We start from the raw sequence: 20,187 nt of genomic DNA on the forward strand, positions 1-20,187 counted from the left end.
AAATAGAACCATTGAGTGCATGTGTGTGTGTCTCTATTGGTAAAAGTTACCTTTCCAAAACATGTTTCAACAAATGATTCACATCTAGAATCTTGTAAAAGAATTACATGTGTGTGTATATGTACACGCACACACATACATACATGCATACATACATACATACATACATGCATACATACATGCATACATACATGCATACATACATACATACATACATACATACATACATGCATACATACATACATACATGCATACATACATACATACATGCATACATGCATACATACATACATACATACATGCTGATGAGAGAGAGACAAACACATACATACAAACATCAACTAAGTTTATTGATTCCATTTCTCAACATTACACTATATTCTTTTCCTTTGATTCTCAACAACCAGTTAATAGTGACTTGATAACTTGAAGAGACAAGATACAAGAAATATATAATCGTGATCTTAATGATAGCATTCAAAATGTTAACTCTTTTATTCGGCTGAAAATTCAAACATTATCTTTGATAAAGTTAGATTTGATAACAACTGAAAACAGATACTTCAGTATTACTCACCCTCTCTCATTTTAAGCTTGCTTTTATATTTTTCTGATACATAGATATGTTTTTCTGATATATAGTGCGTGCATTTATTTGGCAAAAAGAAAAAAAAAAAAAAAAAGAAAATGACCATCCCAAAATATAACATTATCTATTTCAACACACAATTTCACATCAGGACTCTTGCAAAACAAATACATAAACATAAGTTTCTGATATACATACATACCTATATCATCATCATCATCATCATCATTTAGCGTCCGCTTTCCATGCTAGCATGGGTTGGACGGGTCAACTGGGGTCTGTGAAGCTGGAAGGCTTCGTCAGGCCCAGTCAGATCTGGCAGTGTTTCTACGGCTGGATGCCCTTCCTAACGCCAACCACTCCGCGAGTGTACTGGGTGTTTTTTACATGCCACCTGCACAGGTGCCAGACAGAGCCGGCAAATGGCCATGAACGGATGGTGCTTTTACGTGTCACCGGCACGGGGCCAGGCGATGCTGGCAACGGACACGAACGGATGGTGCTTTTACGTGCCACCGACACAGGGCCAGACAGAGCTGGCAAACGGCCACAAACGGACGGTGCTTTTACGTGTCACCGGCACGGGGGCCAGCTGAGGCTGGCAATGGACACGAACGGATGGTGCTTTTACGTGCCACAGACAGAGCTGGCAAACGGCCATGAACGGACAGTGCTTTTATGTGTATATCTATACACACACACACACACTGAAACACTTGCACATTTTGGTGTATATTTAAAGATATATATATATATATATATATATATCTTTGGCATCTGTGGTACTCTTCCCAGGTACAAAACCAAACTGTATCTCATCTAGTTTGATTCTATTTCTAAGATATATATATATATAATTAAAAAATATAAATATAAATATAAATTAATAATTTTGAATTTAAATAATTTAAATTTTATATATTTTGTAACTTATATTAACTATTTTTATTTTTATGTTTTGGTTTATGTTTTTCACTGTTTGATTTGCCTAATAGTGGTTTTATCATTAATTTAAGATATATATATATATATATACATATATACAGACATATATATATATACATATATATATATACATACATATATATACATACATATATATACATACATATATATACAGACATATATACAGACATATATATATACATACATATATACAGACATATATATATACATACATATATACGTACATATATATATATACATACACATATATATACACACACACACACACATATATATATATACACATATATACATACATATATATACATATATATATATATACATACACACATATACATATATATATATACATACACACATATATATATATATATATTAATATATATACATACACACATATATATATATATACATATACCACATATATATATATACATACATATATATATACATACACACATATATATATATACATACATATATACATACATACATACACACATATATATATATATACACATACATACATACATACATACATAAATATACATACACACACACACACATATATATACACACACAACACACACACACACAGACAATTGTACAAGCGTGTCAAATATGTAATTTTTTTTTCCAAAATATATCGGTTTTGAAATACACTTACAACAGTAAGATATTTCATTTATGTACAAATAAAAATACATTGTATGTATTTATGTTTTGAGTTTTATAAAGGTTATAGTCTTTTTGAATTTTTCTAAGTACCATAGTATATACTTATACACTAGTGTTGCTCATAATATGATGCGTAACTTTAGAAGAATATTTTTGTTAACAATTTAACTTTTAGCAAGTCTTACAGTGCTTAGACAAAATGATGAAATGAATACTAATTTTCAAAAGAAAAATATTTATTACCTTGAAATAAAATAATAGAATAAAACAAATTTCTGATTTGTATAAACACTGTCATTTACTCCCTCTCCTACTCCTCTATCCCCATGAATTTCTCTCTCTCTCTTTCTCTCTCTCTCTCTCCTCTCTCTCAGTGTATGTATGTGTCTATGAATAGTGTCCCTTTACTCATTGCTGGCACTTCTTATGTTAACACTTTGTATCTCTCTTTTACTTTCCTTCTCTATATGAGGTAAAGTGTGTCTGGAGAAATCACCTAGGTAACCAACATTTACATCATCTATTATATATGTATATCTGTGTATAAATATCATATATATATGTATATATATATATATTATATATAATATAATGTAATGGAGTGGCTGTGTGGTAAGTAGCTTGCTTATCAACCACATGGTTCCGGGTTCAGTCCCATTGCGTGGCACCTTGGGCAAGTGTCTTCTACTATAGCCTCCAGGCCGACCAAAGCCTTGTGAGTGGATTTGGTAGACAGAAACTGAAAGAAGCCCGTCGTATATATGTATATATATATGTGTATGTGTGTGTGTGCGTGTATGTTTGTGTTTGTCCCCCTGGCATCGCTTGACAACCGATGCTGTTGTGTTTATGTCCCCGTCACTTAGCGGTTCAGCAAAAGAGACCGATAGAATGAGTACTGGGCTTACAAAGAATAAGTCCCGGGGTCGAGTTGCTCAATTAAAGGTGGTGCTCCAGCATGGCCGCAGTCAAATGACTGAAACAAGTAAAAGAGTATAATATAATATAACTAACACTATGACTCGGCGTTGCTGGGTCTAGTGCTAGTGCTTGTTGTTCATTGCCGGGTCACAAAAATTTCTCACTAAATCAAGAGCTAAGTTTATCACATTGCAGCCTGGGCCAGTTTTGTTGTTTATGAGCAAGTTGGAGCTTTTTATGAGAGTAATTAATATTCATTGAACTTCAGTTTTCACACCTGGAATAGCATAATCATGGAAAATTAGCGGGACTGTGCACATGCCATTAGTCGGACAAAAAAGGAGGCAGAAGAAAGGAAAAAACTTGAATTTGGCCGTAAATTAACTTATGGGCATAAGGGGTCGGTTTATTGATCTTTTTAATGGCTCTCTGGGGTGACTGGGGAAATGAAAAGATCTTCACGACCACCCTCAGACAGTTTTGAAAGCCTATAGAAAATACGAGCCCTTTATGTTAAAAACTGTGGATTTGTATAAAGGACACACAGACATTTTGCCGTTTATAGATATAGAGATATAATATAATATATATTGTATATATCGTCATCATCATCATCATCTTAATATTTATTCTTCCATGCATACATTGAAAAGTAGATGAGGGTACTTTGGTGGAGTCAGAATTTTCTAAGGTCAGATGCCCTTCCTGATGCCAGTCACCAATAATCTCCTAGACTGAAATAAATATAGGGGTTGATGCTTAAGAGTCTTTCAAAAAGGCAACCCAGCAAGGCCGTAGTTCAATAATTGAAAACAGGAAAAGAATATCTATATATCATTTAATGTACACTGTATTAAAAGAAGAGCTACTAATAGTTTCTTGCCATTGAGACATGTGGTTAGGCAGGTTTTATAATGTGCCTCTAAGCAATCTTCATTATATTTCTCTCTCAATGAATGGAGTATTGTTTCGTTGATCTTACATTAGGATGTGTGTGTGTGTGCATGCGTGTGAGTGAGTGAGTTAGTAAGTGAAGGCATGTAGTCTAGTGGTCAGGCTGTTGCGCTCATGATTGCTAGATCAAGGGTTCAATTCCCAGACCAGGTGGTGTGTTGTGTTCTTGAGCAAAACACTTCATTTCAGGTTGCTCTGAAATCATTTCAACACAGGAAGTGTGACATACTTGTGCACCTGCACAGGTAAAGTTCTCTTGATGGAGAGAGAGTGAGCTAATGTACAACACATATATTTCATCACTATAAACAAATCATTAGCATAGGTCATTCGGCAAAAACTGAACGCTAGTACATTGTCTTCAATGGGAGCCATCGAATCAAGTGAAATCATAGTAATGGCCAATGCTGGTGTCACGTAACTGGCATGTAAAAAGCAACTTTTGAGCACTGGGCCTCACGGAGGCAATGACAAATGACTGAAACCTTTGGCAATATACTGTGCTTGAGAAGACTCATCAAGCTATGTGAAAAAGTAGCTGTGGCAGATACTAGTGTTATGCAATTAGCACCCATGCTAGTGGCACATAAAAGCACCCATTACACTCTGAGTGGTTGGCATAAGTAAGGGCATCTAGCTGAAAAAACCATGCCAGTTCAGACTGGAGTCTGGTGCAACCCCTCAGTTTTCCAGCCCTGATCAAAACATTCAACCCATGCCAGCATGGATAGTGGTCATTAAATGATGATGATGATGATGATATATTCTAATAATTATGACCTATAGTTGGAAAGAAATTATCAGCAAGTTGTGAAATTATTTCCTAACCAACATAATTTACACAGAAACTCATTTGCTAATATAATTAATACTATAATTTACTATCATAATGTATTACTTGATCTCATTATACAGGAATTAGGAGAAATGCCGTTAAAACTGTTGTAGATTATTGTCACAATAAAACCTCGGACCAAAGAGACATTTCAAATCATACTATGAACCACTTTAAAACGGCAACACTCATATGTGTGAATAAAACACAGCAGAAACAAAATCAGATATTTAAACAGTGTGTGTGTGTGTGTGTGTGTGTATGTGTGCATTTTTATCTCTCCCTCCTTCTCTCTCTCTCTCTCTCTCCTCTCTCTCTCTCTCTCTCCACAAGAAATATAGAAACTAGAAGTGTCTGTAGGGGTAATACAGCCTTTTGTATATGACCATTGAGTCAATTCAGCAAACATAAACACAGTGTAGTTAGTGAGATTACAGATTCACAGCAGATCATCACTGCATGAAATGTTATATTCATGAAAGGTTAAACATTAATCTCAAGACTAGTAAGGTGTAAAAACACTGCAGCAACAAACATGCGAAATAAAAACTATACTATAGCTATGAACAATCCACAATTCTGAAGATGAGAAAAATTAATATAAAGAGAGAAAAAACAAGCATAAAATGCAAAGTATTTTCTTAACATTATTTTATATCTTACAAGGTTCAAAGAATGTTATGCTTCACCATGTGTCGGAAATGGTGAAGTTATGTTCATTTTTAGCTTTTGTAAGTATAATCGCTGTTATAAATTCTTGATTGTATTTCAAACATACTCAAATAGTCAGTATTGAGTTACACATCAAAGGGCATTCGTTTAAAATGTAACTAATAAGCCATAATTAACACTTCTGCCTATCATAGAGAAGGGATGAAATAAGCAACATGTATATGTGTAGTATGTATGCATGTATATTAGTATGTATGTGCGTGTGTGTGTGTGTGTGAAGGTGTGTGGCTTAGTGGTTAGGGCATTCGGCTCACAATTGTAAGGTCGTGAGTTCAATTCCCGGCAACGTGTTGTGTCCTTGAGCAAGACATTTTATTTCACATTGCTCCAGTCCAGTCAGCTGGCAAAAGTGAGTTGTACTTGTATTTCTCACACACACACACACATATATATATATATACATATATAAACATATACATATGTATACATATATATATATACATATGTATATATACATATATATACATATATATATACATGTATATATACACACATTATATATATATATATATATATATATATATATACATATACACATATATATACATATATATACATATATATATATACATTTATACATATATATACATATATATATATATATACATTTATATATATATATATATATATATATATAGGCATAAATATATATATATACATATAAACACACACATACAGACACAAACATATATATACATACATGTACATACAGAGAATAAAAGAAAGAACCTGCAGAGCAAATAACTCAAATGTTTAAATAACAAGAATAGTACTTCATTCAAGAAAGAAGAATTTTAAAAAATTTTATTGCTTTTATAATAACAAATAAGCACCAAAAAATTTTAATATTTCAGAAATAAAATCAAATATTAAAAAAAAAAACTAACTTTGACCATGACTCCTGCAAAGATATTGCAAAAGCAACGAAGGAGAAATATACCATTATTGTTTATTAAAGATTAAATAATACTCTCTGTTGAGTCAAATAACCAAGAAAGTTCCAAATATTCAGTCAGATTAATGGTTCTTCTGAAATTGATTTTTTGCTTATTTATTTGTTTTATTGCAAGATGCAAATGTGGTATATGTTATGTATATTGGAAGCAGCAATTTTTACTTCAAAAAATTTAATAATCAGGCAGCAATTACCTTTTTAACTGGCTATTAATATAAACCAATCAAATCAATGTTTTATATTATACACACATACAGACACACACATACACACATACATACACACACAGATGCACATGCACACACACATACATGCACACACACACGCACACAGACACACACACCCTCACAACATGGTTGTTTAAAACTTCAATTTGGAGTTGAGTTGAAACTGATTTCTAAAATATTATTAACCATAAACTGGAAGTAAAAGCAATGAATTCAAGGAAGGAAGTATTATTAAAATTCTAAGATGACCTTTAGTACACATTGAGTAAATTATTTTACAAAATATCAGATCTTCTGCATCGTGTCAATTTTGTATTAAGTTATTTCATGAGAGGAAAATATCTTGTTTTATTTTAAAGAATTAACAATTTTAACCATTTTAAACCAAAAACACAAAAAGCAATATAAGCGGGACCAGCCATCTGAATGTGGCTAGGGACAGGGCGGGGTGGTGGGGGTGTTACTGATGCATTTAGCCCCAGGCGACTATAGACGTCACCAGGAGAGCCGACACCATCACGGTGTCCTTGCTAGCCTGTAAAGGGAGATCAGCCTCCCCGAAGATACAGATGCTACACACGGACCGGTTTCGAGGTATTGCCTCTCGTCAGCGCATGGCAAACACCGTTCTTCGTTGAGGGACTTCCTCTACAGGCTAGAAATATATAGATTTTCACTGTAAACACAGTCACTGGCGTCGAAAATCTGTTCGATAACAATAATAAATCTCTAAGCGAGGTATAAACAGTAACTGCTCTGTTATATAAGCGGGACCAGCCATCTGAATGTGGCTAGGGACAGGGCGGGGTGGTGTAACACCAATAATCACAGTAACAATAAAGCCACAAATTTCAATAAATAATCAAAAAATGAAAATAAATTGTCAGGTACATGGCCCCTAATTTTGGGAAGGGAACAGTCATTTATATGAGACCCTAGTTAAAAGATGAAAGGTTAGGTCAAGTTTGGTAAAATTTGAATTCAAAACATAAAGGATGTAACTAAATACTGCCAGGAATTTTCTCCACTTTTCTGACAACTAACCACCCCTAATAGTGACAACATTAACAGTCCTTTCTGCTATAGGCACAAGGCATGAAATTATGGGGCTAGTTTATAACATCAACCCCAGTGGTACTTATTTTAACAACACCCAAATGATGAAAGGCAAAGTCAAACTTGGTGGAATTGGAACTCAGAACATAAAGAGCCAGAAGATATGCTACTAAACATTTTGTCTGACACGGTAATGATTCCGTCAGCTCATTACTTCAATAAGAAATCATCCTCAGCAGAATTTCAACTCAGAATGTAAAGACAGATGAGATGCTACTAAGCATTTTGTCTGGTGCACTAACAATTCTGTCAGCTCACTGTCTTCTTCTTCTTCTTCTGAACAACAACAATAGATGCCCTGAAGCAGTACCAGACAGTGGCTCTCATGGCTTCTGATCTTCACTGATTGGAAGCGTTATCATGTACATTGTTTTGTCTTGGTATAAAAGATGGGCTACAGCAAATATTTTGCTCAATACCACAGATTTGCTTGTCAGTTGTTTGACTTTAACCAGTTGACCATGTCCCTTAGTGGCTCTGACTACGAGCAGAAGTACTGGGGGAGCATCATAGCCATGTGTTGAAAGGAATTCTTGGAGATTTGGATAATTCACCTTTGGAAACATGGGTGGTTCATTTAACATCCTTAAACAATCCTTATTCAGGGACCTTTTGAGCGGGATGGGCTACTCGACCAGAAGAAAATTCTAACCAGGCCCCACCTGCAAAGTCATGCACTGTTTATCTTGATATGAGATCGCCATGTCGGGCACATATGGTTGTGATGTATGTGCCTGGTGTACCCTCAACAGACGGGTAGTCATGATGGGTATACTGGGCTTCGTATATTTTACCCCAGTGTCACTTTGATGGCATGCACTGCTCTCTCACTCAATAATAATAATAATCCTTTCTATTATAGGCACCAGACCTGAAATTTTGAAGGAGGGTGCTAGTCAATTACATCGATCCCAGTACTCAACTGGTACTTAATTTATCAAGGTTGATAAATTAAGTAATAATAATAATAATCCTTTCTACTATAGGCACAAGGCCTGAAATTTAAGGGAAAGGGACTAGTTGATCACATCGACACCAGTACCCTAAAGGGATGAAAAAACAAAGGTGACCGCAGTAAGAGTTCAAGTTAAATATAAAGAGCCCTAACTAAAATACCACAAGGAATTTTGACTAATTCACAACCTCTACTCAACCTTCCAAGGATAGTTTTTCTCTCAGTCCATTTCTCAGTGAGGTTAGCTACAAAGACTATTCTTTAAATACTCAAACATCTTAGAATTTGGTGCTTTTAAGAATTTGGAAATACTCTTTACATTTCTCAGCATTTAAGCTGTATTTACAAATCTGTCAAGTAAATTTTTATCAAGCACTAATCAAAAGCTTCTGGCATTCTTAGTTGAATCTCTTAAATATATTACTGCTATGTCTTTCGAAGTGATGACTGACTGATGCTATCGCAGAACCATTAAGTCAATAAATATTAAGAACATCTACTAGTAATGTTGCACCTCCATGTAAAATATCTATCATTCTTATGTGATTGGGTGGCAAAAGTTCATTCAGTCAATAATATCTAAAAGCTAACAACATATATTAGACTCAAGTAATATGATTAAAATCCTGACACATATAGCTCTCCAGTTCAATAGTGATTTGATAGAAAGTAAAATATTCTACTAACAATAAAATCATTAAGCTTAATAAGAATTTTTTACAGTATTTCTGCTTCCATCATGTTAAAAGGAAAAAAAAAATACACAAAGTTGATGGAAATAAATAATTTCAGTAGATATATTTTATTTGAACAATATATGACAGGTGTGGTTATGCGGATAAGAAATTTGCTTTATAGCCACATGGTTTCAGGTTCAGTCACACTGTGTAGCACATTCAGCAAGTGCATTCTGTTAAAGGCAAGGGTCAATCAAAGCCTTATGCGTGGATTTGGTAGATGGAAGCTGAAAGTAGCCTGTCATATACATATCCTTATATGGGGAGGATGCATGTGTGTGTGTATGTGTGTCACTAGATCGACATCAGGAATTGCAGTGACAATTATATCATAACTGTAGATGACATCAGGTAGCCTAAATGGTCTCAGCACTTTAATTGGCATACACTAGACATATACCCAAAGTCCAGATATACATACATGTGTGTGTGTGTGGTGTGTGTGTGTGTACTGTATGTGTTTGTGTCCCTTTGTCTTGAGGTCAAGTGGTAGTTGTAAACAATTTCACTTGTTATATAAACACTGCCAATTATTTCCAATAATTTGCTGACATAAAGAAATAACACAAGTGAAGCTTGGCAAGAGAAAGGGCATCCAGCGATAGAACACCTACCTCAATAAACACTGTCTGACCCATGCCAGCATGGAAAAGTGGACATTAAAATGATGATGGCGATGGATATGGTTAATCTTTATGCCCATCCATAGCCAAAGAGAAGTTGAAATAACTTCAAATGCAAATAACACATATATCAAGACATGATGTACAGTCTACATAATAAGCTTGTGAATAAGATAATTACTACAGTCAATTGTCTGTTAAAAATGAGTAACCATATAATTACTATGCATTTAACAAAAAAACATAAGCTTATTAGTATTCTAGGTCTTCGGTGACTATTTCAATCATTCTTCCACACACATGTGCACGTGCACACCCACATACACAACTTTCTTTACACCTAGTACATAATCAGCTATATTAACTATAAGAATACATACATACATTCAAATGTATAATGTGTGTGTGTGTGTGTGTGTGTGTGTGTGCACGTGCACATATACATTTGATATATACAGGGTGTTAGTTAGTTAGTTAGTTAATTAATTTGGCTCAAAAGCAAATAGCAAGGCCATGTAGGGGGACATGGAGTTAAGTACAGGGTGGTGTTCATGTAAAGAGTTCAGGCCACTTGTGGTCAAGGGAGACTTTGAACCGAGCGGTCGTCGGCATCTTCACCATCTCGTCTGGCAGCTTGTTCCACAGATCCGCAACCCAGACGGAGAAAGCTCCTCTCCTTCGATTGAGATGAAATCACCGCAGGTAGAGCTTTTCGGAATGACCCCGCAGCCGACGCTCTGGAACAGGAGTGAAGAACAGCTCTTTCGAGAGGTTACACTTTCCGCTTATGATGTTGTGGGCGAGAATGAGATCACCACGGCGGCGGCGTTTTTCAAGAGAATAAAGGTCGAGCGTCCTCAGCCTTTCTTCGTAGGACAAATTTTTGAGACCATGAACCATGCGGGTAGCCAGCTTCTGGACTCTTTCGAGATGCTGTATGTCTTTGAGGAGATAAGGAGAAGAGGCTTGAATCCCGTACTCCAATATGTATAAGGTATTTGAGGACATATATTTTTTGGGGTCATTGCTGCATTTCTTGGTAACTCTGTATAATCTTTGTTTCAGAAAATATTAACGGCAGACCCTCAGCTTACACAAGAAATGAAGAGGCATGCTGTTATTGTGGTAATAGAGGCTGAGCATAGCAATTCAAAAATATCTCGATTTTTAAAAGTTGCCAGATCTTTTGTCTATAAAGTTTGTAAGGAGCTAGAGACTGAAAATAGAAACATATCACCAGTATCAAAACATAAAAAGCATTCTAAACATCCTGAAATCATCAGAACACCTGAATTTATTCAGTATGTTCAACAGATCAATTGCAAAAGATCTCCATGTGTCAGAAGGAACAGTCAGAAATGATGTCCATGATGACATCAAATATAAGTCTTATATGACGAGGAAAGGTTAATTTGTTTGAAAAAGCAAAAGAAAATCACTACATCAGATCTAAAAGGCTCTTAAACAAACTGAAAAATCCAGCAGAAAAGATTTGATTTGTTTTGTTTTTTTTTCAAACAAGAAAACTTCGACCAAGATCAAAAAGTTAACAGAAGAAATGACAGATGGTTATGTGCAGACCCATCTGAAGTCCCAAGTGTTAAGCATACAAAATTTCCTGCAACTGTCTTGGTTTTAGGGGTTGTCAGCAATGAAGGACATGTGATGCCTCCTTAATTCTTTCCACAAGGCCTTAGAGTTAACTCTGCCACATACATTGAGGTCCTGGAAATAATTGTTAAGCCCAGGATAGACAGTGTATGCAATGGAAGGCCATATGTGTTTCAGTAAAACTCTGTACTATCACACATGGATCTAGTAAAACAGGAATGGATGGCTGAAAATTTTCATGATCACATAACCCTTAACATTTGGCCTCCTAATTCCCCAGACCTCAATCCATTGGACTATTACATATGGAGCATTGTTAAAAGAGAGGTCAATGAACATGCCCATAACACCAAAGATTCTTTGAAAGCTGCCATAGTCAGAGTAATGTCCAAAATGAACCAGGACCACTTGATTTGAGCATGCAGATGATTTAGATCTCATACAGAAGCAGTTGTTGAGGCTGAAGGTGGCTTTATTGAATAACATTGAATAACAAGTAAGTTTATTTTTATCCTCAAAGCATTTCTTGATAAATAAAGTTATCTGTTATTACATTATTTTATGTTTTCTTTTTAAAACATAAATCTGTCCTCAAATATCTTATGCACCCTGTGTGTGTGTGTGTGTGTGTGTGTGTATATATATATATATGTGTGTGTGTGTGTATGTGTGTGTGTGTGTATATATATATATATATATATATATGTGTGTGTATATATGTGTATATATATATATATATATATATACACACACACACACACATATATATACGAGGGTGTGCTGAAAAGTTCCTGGCTTTGAGTATAATAAAACACAGGAGGATCAGTTAATTATGATTTTATTCAACATATTCCCCTCTCAGATTCACACATTTATTGCAGTGCTCCTTCAGTTTTTCTAAACCCTATAACAAAACCCGGAAGGTTGGGCCTCCAAACAGACCTTTCACAATACCCTTAAAGCCAGGAACTTTTCAGCACCCTCTCATATATAAAGCAGGTGGTTCCATATATACAGCAAGGACCACATTGAGGAAGCTTTGAGAGTAAGAAGAGAAAATATGCTGAGCAAGTGGTAAGTGGAGTTATGCAAAAGTAACTCCACTTGGCAAGCAAAGTGTAAACCCACAAAGGTGTTTATAGAGGGTTTGTAGGCCAGTCCCTGTGCAGGGCTTACAATATGCTTGGCATCACAGTAGGCAGAAGGCCATCAGGTTGGCTGAGGAAATGGCAGAGGTTACCTCAAGATGGCTATGGATCAGGTGGTGTGAACCCTGAAAGTGGAAGTGCTACTAGGTTTAGAGCTAACTAGATACAAGCTGGAGATTAACAAACCTGACTGTGTTGCCTGAATGAGGGTGTCTGACGTTGAAAGACCAAAATCATCAATTGATCTCAGGAAACATCACTGAAGATGTGTCCAGGTGCATCTCAGGATGATGTATGGACAAAAAACACTGTATACACTGTTATGTTTTTATATACATGTGTGTGTATGTGTGTGTATATCTTTTATCTTTTACTTGTTTCAGTCATTAGATTGCAGCCATGCTGGGGCACCATGTTGAAGAATCTTAACTGAATGAATCAACCCCAGTACTTTTTTTTAAAGCCTGCTACTTATTGATATCTTTTGCTGAACTGCCAAGTTACGGGGATGCAAACACACCAACACCAGTTGTCAAGCAGTGGTGAAAGGATGGACACACACACAGATACACATACACACATATATATATATACACTACAGGTTTTTCAGTTTCTGTTTACCAAATCCACTCACAATGCTTTGGTTGGCCCAAGGTTATAGCAGAAAACACTTGCCCAAGAGGCCATACAGTGGGACTGAATCGAGAACCATATGGTTGGGAAGCAAAGCTTCTTACCAAACAGCCATATCTGCACCTGTTCTTTTATTCATTTTAGTCACACAGCTACAGGCATGCTGGAGCACCACCATATATATTATCATCATCCTCCTTTAACGTCCGCTTTCCATGTTAGCATGGGTTGTACGATTTGACTGAGGACTGGCAAACAAGATGGCTGCACCAGACTCCAATCTGATCTGGCAGAGTTTCTACAGCTGGATGCCCCTCCTAACGCCATATATATATATATACATAATTATAAACGGAAAAGACTTTCTCACCTTCCCGAACATCAAACTAAAACACCTGCTTGTTGTTTATACACCTGTCTTCATCTTTTGTTTTTCTGTAAATTACACCTTTATGTATATATATATATATATATATATATATATATATATAATGATGAATGTTTTTATATATAATGAACGTGAAATACAGGAAGGGACGAACACGGAACACAGACAAATCATTCGAAGCCTTCAATCTTCAGTCAGACACCGAATCATCATAGCAAATTTCGGCTGTTCAATTCTGATATTTGCTCCAACTCGGCCAGCCCCAAGGAAAAAAAACTAAGCTGTAAGCATTAGATTTCTTGGTAGAAGACAGGAATGTGAACGCACAAGACGGATGTGAATACAAGAGACGAAAACGAAATTGAAAACAGTAATGAATAAACAAAATATATATAACGGTGGTTGTCATACGACTTTAGACCAAATGAGACAAAAACAACAACAACAACATAGCTGGCGTAGAAATAATTACCGTTTCGGTAGCGGGGACACATGTTGGTCGAGATACGAAGGCCAACAGAATGGTTTAAGAAGCAGCAGGTCGCAGGAGAGAGAGAAAGAGAGACAGAGAGAGAGGGAATCAAAGAGGGTGGAAGGCAGGGGACAGAATCAGTGACCAAGAGAAAAGGAGAAAGAAGGGATTAAGGAGGATGGGAGGAAGAGGGGAGGAGGATGGGAGGAAGAGAGGGAAGAATCGGAGGGCGCCAAAAAGTTTGGTGAAGAAGCAATGGCGGGTAGGAAAGACAGTGTGTATAGAAGTCGTGCAGGGTTTAAAATTGGACAAACAAACAGGGGGGGGGGTGCACGTAACGCCGCAATAATATAAGAATGAATGTTTTTATATATATATATATATGGCATTTAATGATAAAACTACATGAGTGACTCAAGGTGCAAAAGGTTTTGATAAGTGCAATGATGCACAAAACTCTCAGCCCTTGTGTGATTTATGTAGTTTCCCAACTAAAAGTAAAAAATTTATATGTGCTGTACATTTGCACATTGAGTTCTATTTCTTTTTCTTGTACTACCAAACCCATATTTCATGCATACATAAATCAAATACTTGCCAACTTCAGGGCTAATGTTTCAATATAGAGCTAATATAAAAAGACAAAAAATTATTCAGATTTTTATAATCAAGAAAACACAAATTGTTCCTAATTGTATACTAATCATAACTAATGATTTGTTGTAGAAAAATACTCTAATACAGAGATGCAAATCTATTAAGAACAAGTGAAAACTAGATCACTTTTTCAGAGTTCACATATCTTTACATTGGTTGGTATGACGTTTGTTGAATTTTTTCTATGTCAGGAAACTTAAAAGAACAAATCTTTTAAAAAGTTGACAGTTATAACTAACAAGAATTAATTATTTCAACTACAAAAATTGATTTAAGAGATGTAACACCAGGAAAATGATTAAATATATTTCACAAAGTCAATAATTTAAATGACATTTCATGAGATTTAATCTAGATGTAAAATGAGGGCAGGAGTTTTTTTTCTTTTTTTTTTTTTTGTAGAAACAATTACTATGAAATCTGACTTTAACACTTCAAGCTAATGAAATAATTTTTGTGTCACTCAGACTACTAGAAATAGCTACCAATTTTCCAGCAAATCATACAGATGGTCAAACTGAACATCAACTATAAGAATCTCAACAATATAAGACCCTAAAAAAGTCATGGACACTGTACTTTCTCAGGACCAAGTTCTCCATTCCAACCTGTCCAGCAAACCAAGAAATCTAAGAATCCTACTATCTTAAAAAATAGAACACATTGAATAAAATAGTTCCAGATATACTATGTCTGAAAATAGGATGATCATAGGTTTAACCTAATCAGAACTGACCTGTGACAAAACAACTTCAGCATTTTTTTTTATAGCTCAAAGCTTTAACCATATTACAGAGCTGATGAGACTGGTTGGAGAGAAAGAAAGAAACCACTTCTTGTTGCAATAGGAAGCAACACATGTTGAAATCAAGGTAGCCTCATACTTTGTCTGAATATGTCTAACAAAGTGGACTCTGCTAAAGGTCTCCAAGGGCTTGGTGGTGGTAGTTAAACCAGCTGACATATTAAATTGTCAGATTAATTGATCCAAGAACAGGTATAGTCAATCTGATAGGCTTCTCTACTGTTTTTCTCTGCCCAATATCAATCTCAGCACTTGGATCAATCAGAGGCTGGCTCAAGGTACTGCACAAAGAAATAAAATCTTGAGCCATGTGATTGACCATATCTGTGCTCATGAATGTAAGCTATTTTTAAAATATTAGATTACAGGACTACAACAATATAAACTTTTATTCAAATTGTGTAAGTAAAAAATATTTGGAAAATGGAACAAAGATAAAATGTGGTATTTTATAAGAATGAAAATATTCTATTCTGTTCAGGCATTGTTAATACAACAATCATTTCAAACAAGTACAGTGAGAATTGGCAATGATAACAATATATATGTTTTTATGGAATATATTGGATATAATGATTGTTTTATCCATCCTTCATTATATTTATAACAAAGAATTAGTACTGTTTTAAATGAAGTTTTCTAGTCAATTCAACCAATAAAATTGAAGAGAATTCACTAAGTTTAATCAAATCAATTTATTATAGAATTATCTTTTTATTCACAAAGGAAATATGAATATTTAACACATTGCCTGCATTGTCCATATCTGACAATATGGTTTTCACAGTTAAAAGCAATTTAATGTTAATAAATAATTCTGCTTTAGAACTGGTGATTATATAACAGAGATGGGTGTTAACTTCGGGATCATCACAATACATAAATTTACTTTCTAAATATGAAAATGATGGCTGAGTTTCATTTAGAAGAACTTTATATATGTATATATATATATTTATATATATATATATATATATATATATATATATATATATATATATATAGTTACTCCAAACATGAACAATGAGAAAACACAACAAGGTGTGGACGTGGAACAAGTATAGTGTTAGTGGACGCTCAGGAAAGGAAAGAAAGAAGGAAGATTTAACATTTTGAGTGGAGCTCTTCATCAGAAACATAAAAAAAGGAAAGGTCCAAGGAAGGGAAGATGGAGAAAAAAAATCGCCAACGATATACACGCAGTCACATAATATATATATATATATATACATACAGTGAAGGCGCATGGCTCAGTGGTTAGAGCGTTGAGCTTACGATCGTGAGGTTGTGAGCTCGAATCCCGGACCGGGCTGCATGTTGTGTTCTTGAGCAAGGCACTTTATTTCACGTTGCTCCAGTTCACTCAGCTGTAGAAATGAGTTGTGACGTCACAGGTGCCAAGCTGTATCGGCCCCTTTGTCTTTCCCTTGGATAACACTGGTGGCGTGGAGAGGGGAGGCTGGTATGCATGGGCGACTGCTGGCCTTCCATAAACAACCTTGCCCAGACTTGTGTCTAGGAGGATAACTTTCTAGGTGCAATCCCATGGTCATTCATGACCGAAGGGGGTCTTTACCTTTATATACATACATATATATATAAATATATACTACAAAATTAGAAAATGGAGAAACATACTTAAATCAATCAAACATCAACCATCAGATGATACCCAATCAATACTTTATTACACCATTACATAACAGTAAAGGCATTATACAAAATATATTGTAAATACACACACACACACATTTGTAGTGTAACATATGGATTCATAGAATCATGTGTTTATCACAGAAAGCTCCTCTAACAGAGTCAGTTAACAGACCACATGGTTATCCAATGCAGAAGTGTATAATGCAGAGTTTCATGAAGTAGGAATCTGGGAGACCTTATTAATGAAATTATTTCATGAGGAGTATATAAACTATAAATAGTTAGGAGGTATGAAAGATGATATGCATATATACATATCATCCTTTAACATCTGTTTTCCATGCTGGTATGGGTTGGATGGTTTGATACGAGCTAGTGATCCAGAGGGTTGTGCCAAGCTTTATTGTCTGCTTTGGCAAGGTTTCTACAGCTGGATGCCATTCCTAATATCAGCCACATAGCAGATTATATTGAGTGCTTTTTACATGGCACCAGCAAGGTTACCAAGTAACTTGCAAGACAAAAACCCCACTCCCTGCTCTCAATTTGACTGAGTGGGGCTTGGAATTGAGGGAGGTGTCTTTGTGCCAAGTGATGAGAGGTTAGCATATGGTAGAGGGATAGAAAATGGTGTTTTGGAGTAGAAGAAATACACGGCTACTCCAGTTGGAAAAGGAGAGAGGTGAGGAGAAACAGAGAGATGGTGAAGATGTGTTACAGAGAGGGGTATGTAAGTGAAGCAGTACAGAGGACTGGATAGGGTGAATGAGCACATAAGTTCACTATATATATATATATATATATATATAACGGGAAGCTTTATGAAAATAGACAAAAGACGAAGGCAGGTGGGAAACAAACAAACAATTGTATTAGTATGGTGCTCAGGAAATATAAATAAAACAAGTCTTTAACGTTTCGAGCCTACGCTCTTCAACAGAAAGATACACAGAGAGAAAAAATCACAGAAAGAAGGAGAGAAAAAAATGCGTGCAGTAACTAACGAATCAACATGGCGATCTGATTTCGGCCAGAGGTCAAAGATCAAACATGAGACGCGAGAGCGAAATAAGGGGAGATAATAGGGTTGATAATAGGGTTGAATGACCAGCTATTAGTGCGTATGAGAGGTCTGGACGTGTGTATGTATAGGGTTGGTGTATGTATTAGTATGTATATATATATATATATATATATATATATATATATTACTCTTTTACTCTTTTACTTGTTTCAGTCATTTGACTGCAGCCATGCTGGAGCACCGCCTTTAGTCGAGCAAATCGACCCCGGGACTTATTTTTTGTAAGCCCAGTACTTATTCTATCAGTCTCTTTTGCCGAACCGCTAAGTGACGGGGGACGTAAACACACCAGCATCGGTTGTCAAGCAATGCTAGGGGGACAAACACAGACACACAAACATATACACACACACTTATATATACATATATACGACAGGCTTCTTTCAGTTTCCGTCTACCAAATCCACTCACAAGGCATTGGTCGGCCCGGGGCTATAGCAGAAGACACTTGCCCAAGATGCCACACAGTGGGACTGAACCCGGAACCATGTGGTTGGTTAGCAAGCTACTTACCACACAGCTACTCCTGTGCCTATGCTTAGATAAAATGAATAATCAGGGCAAAAAATTCTTCATAAATTGAAATTTTTTGATTAGATGTAGAAAGAAAGCAAATGCTATTGTTAGGTGACACAAAGAACAGAGAAAATAATTTCAATATATTTAGAATAATTAAAAATATCTTCATGCTTAAGGGGAAAATCAGATCTCTGTTAGCAGGGACAGTGATAGTAGCAGACATGTTTCAGTATTATTGGGCCTTGTCAGCAAAACGTAGAAACATGAACACACTTGATAAATAAAAATACAATTCTGCACAGAGAAGATGGACTATGAATAATTTTTGGAAAGTAGTAATAAAAAAAAACAAAATTAAGACAAGGGAAATAACTCAAATATGCTAATGGCATAGACTGAGATAAATCAACAGAGCATGAATGTACTGAATGACATGGAGAATAAATTATTAATGAATTGAATTTTTTCTCTTAGTTGCAGAAAGTAAACAAAAATGTATCGATATTTGTTAATGACTCATTAAGCAAAAGGAAGATAATTTTAATGAAATAAGAATTAATTAAAAATTTTTTTTTGATTTATCTCAAACTGCCATTGGCTTATTTGACTATTTCCCTTAGCTCAGTTTTGTCTTTTAATATGTAAATTATTACATGCCAAAAATTATTTGTACCCCTCTTCTGAAAAAAAACTATGTTTATTCATAAAGTTAATAAAGCAGAGTTACTTTTTTTTTTTTTTTTTTTAAGTCTATGCTTCTCTGACTGGATCCAATAAAAATGAAATCAGTCTGCTGCTGTTACCATCCCAACTTACAAAGATCAAATATTCTCTTAAGCATGAGGAATAATTCTTTTTATAAATTATTAATTTATTAAAATTATCTTCTCTTTGTTTGTTGCTAACAAATGTAGATGGTTAAAGAA

At 35.2% G+C, this 20,187-nt stretch overlaps 1 protein-coding gene across 7 annotated transcripts in view; it reads right to left on the reverse strand.

The window, feature by feature from the left end:
• Window positions 1–20,187, reverse strand: part of LOC115210949 (AP-1 complex-associated regulatory protein-like) — a 295,023-nt gene that overhangs the window by 207,311 nt on the left and 67,525 nt on the right. The gene's annotated exons all lie outside the window — the stretch shown is intronic.

Source organism: Octopus sinensis, linkage group LG4 (assembly GCF_006345805.1).
Source record: "Octopus sinensis linkage group LG4, ASM634580v1, whole genome shotgun sequence".
In the NCBI taxonomy this organism is placed as follows: domain Eukaryota; kingdom Metazoa; phylum Mollusca; class Cephalopoda; order Octopoda; family Octopodidae; genus Octopus; species Octopus sinensis.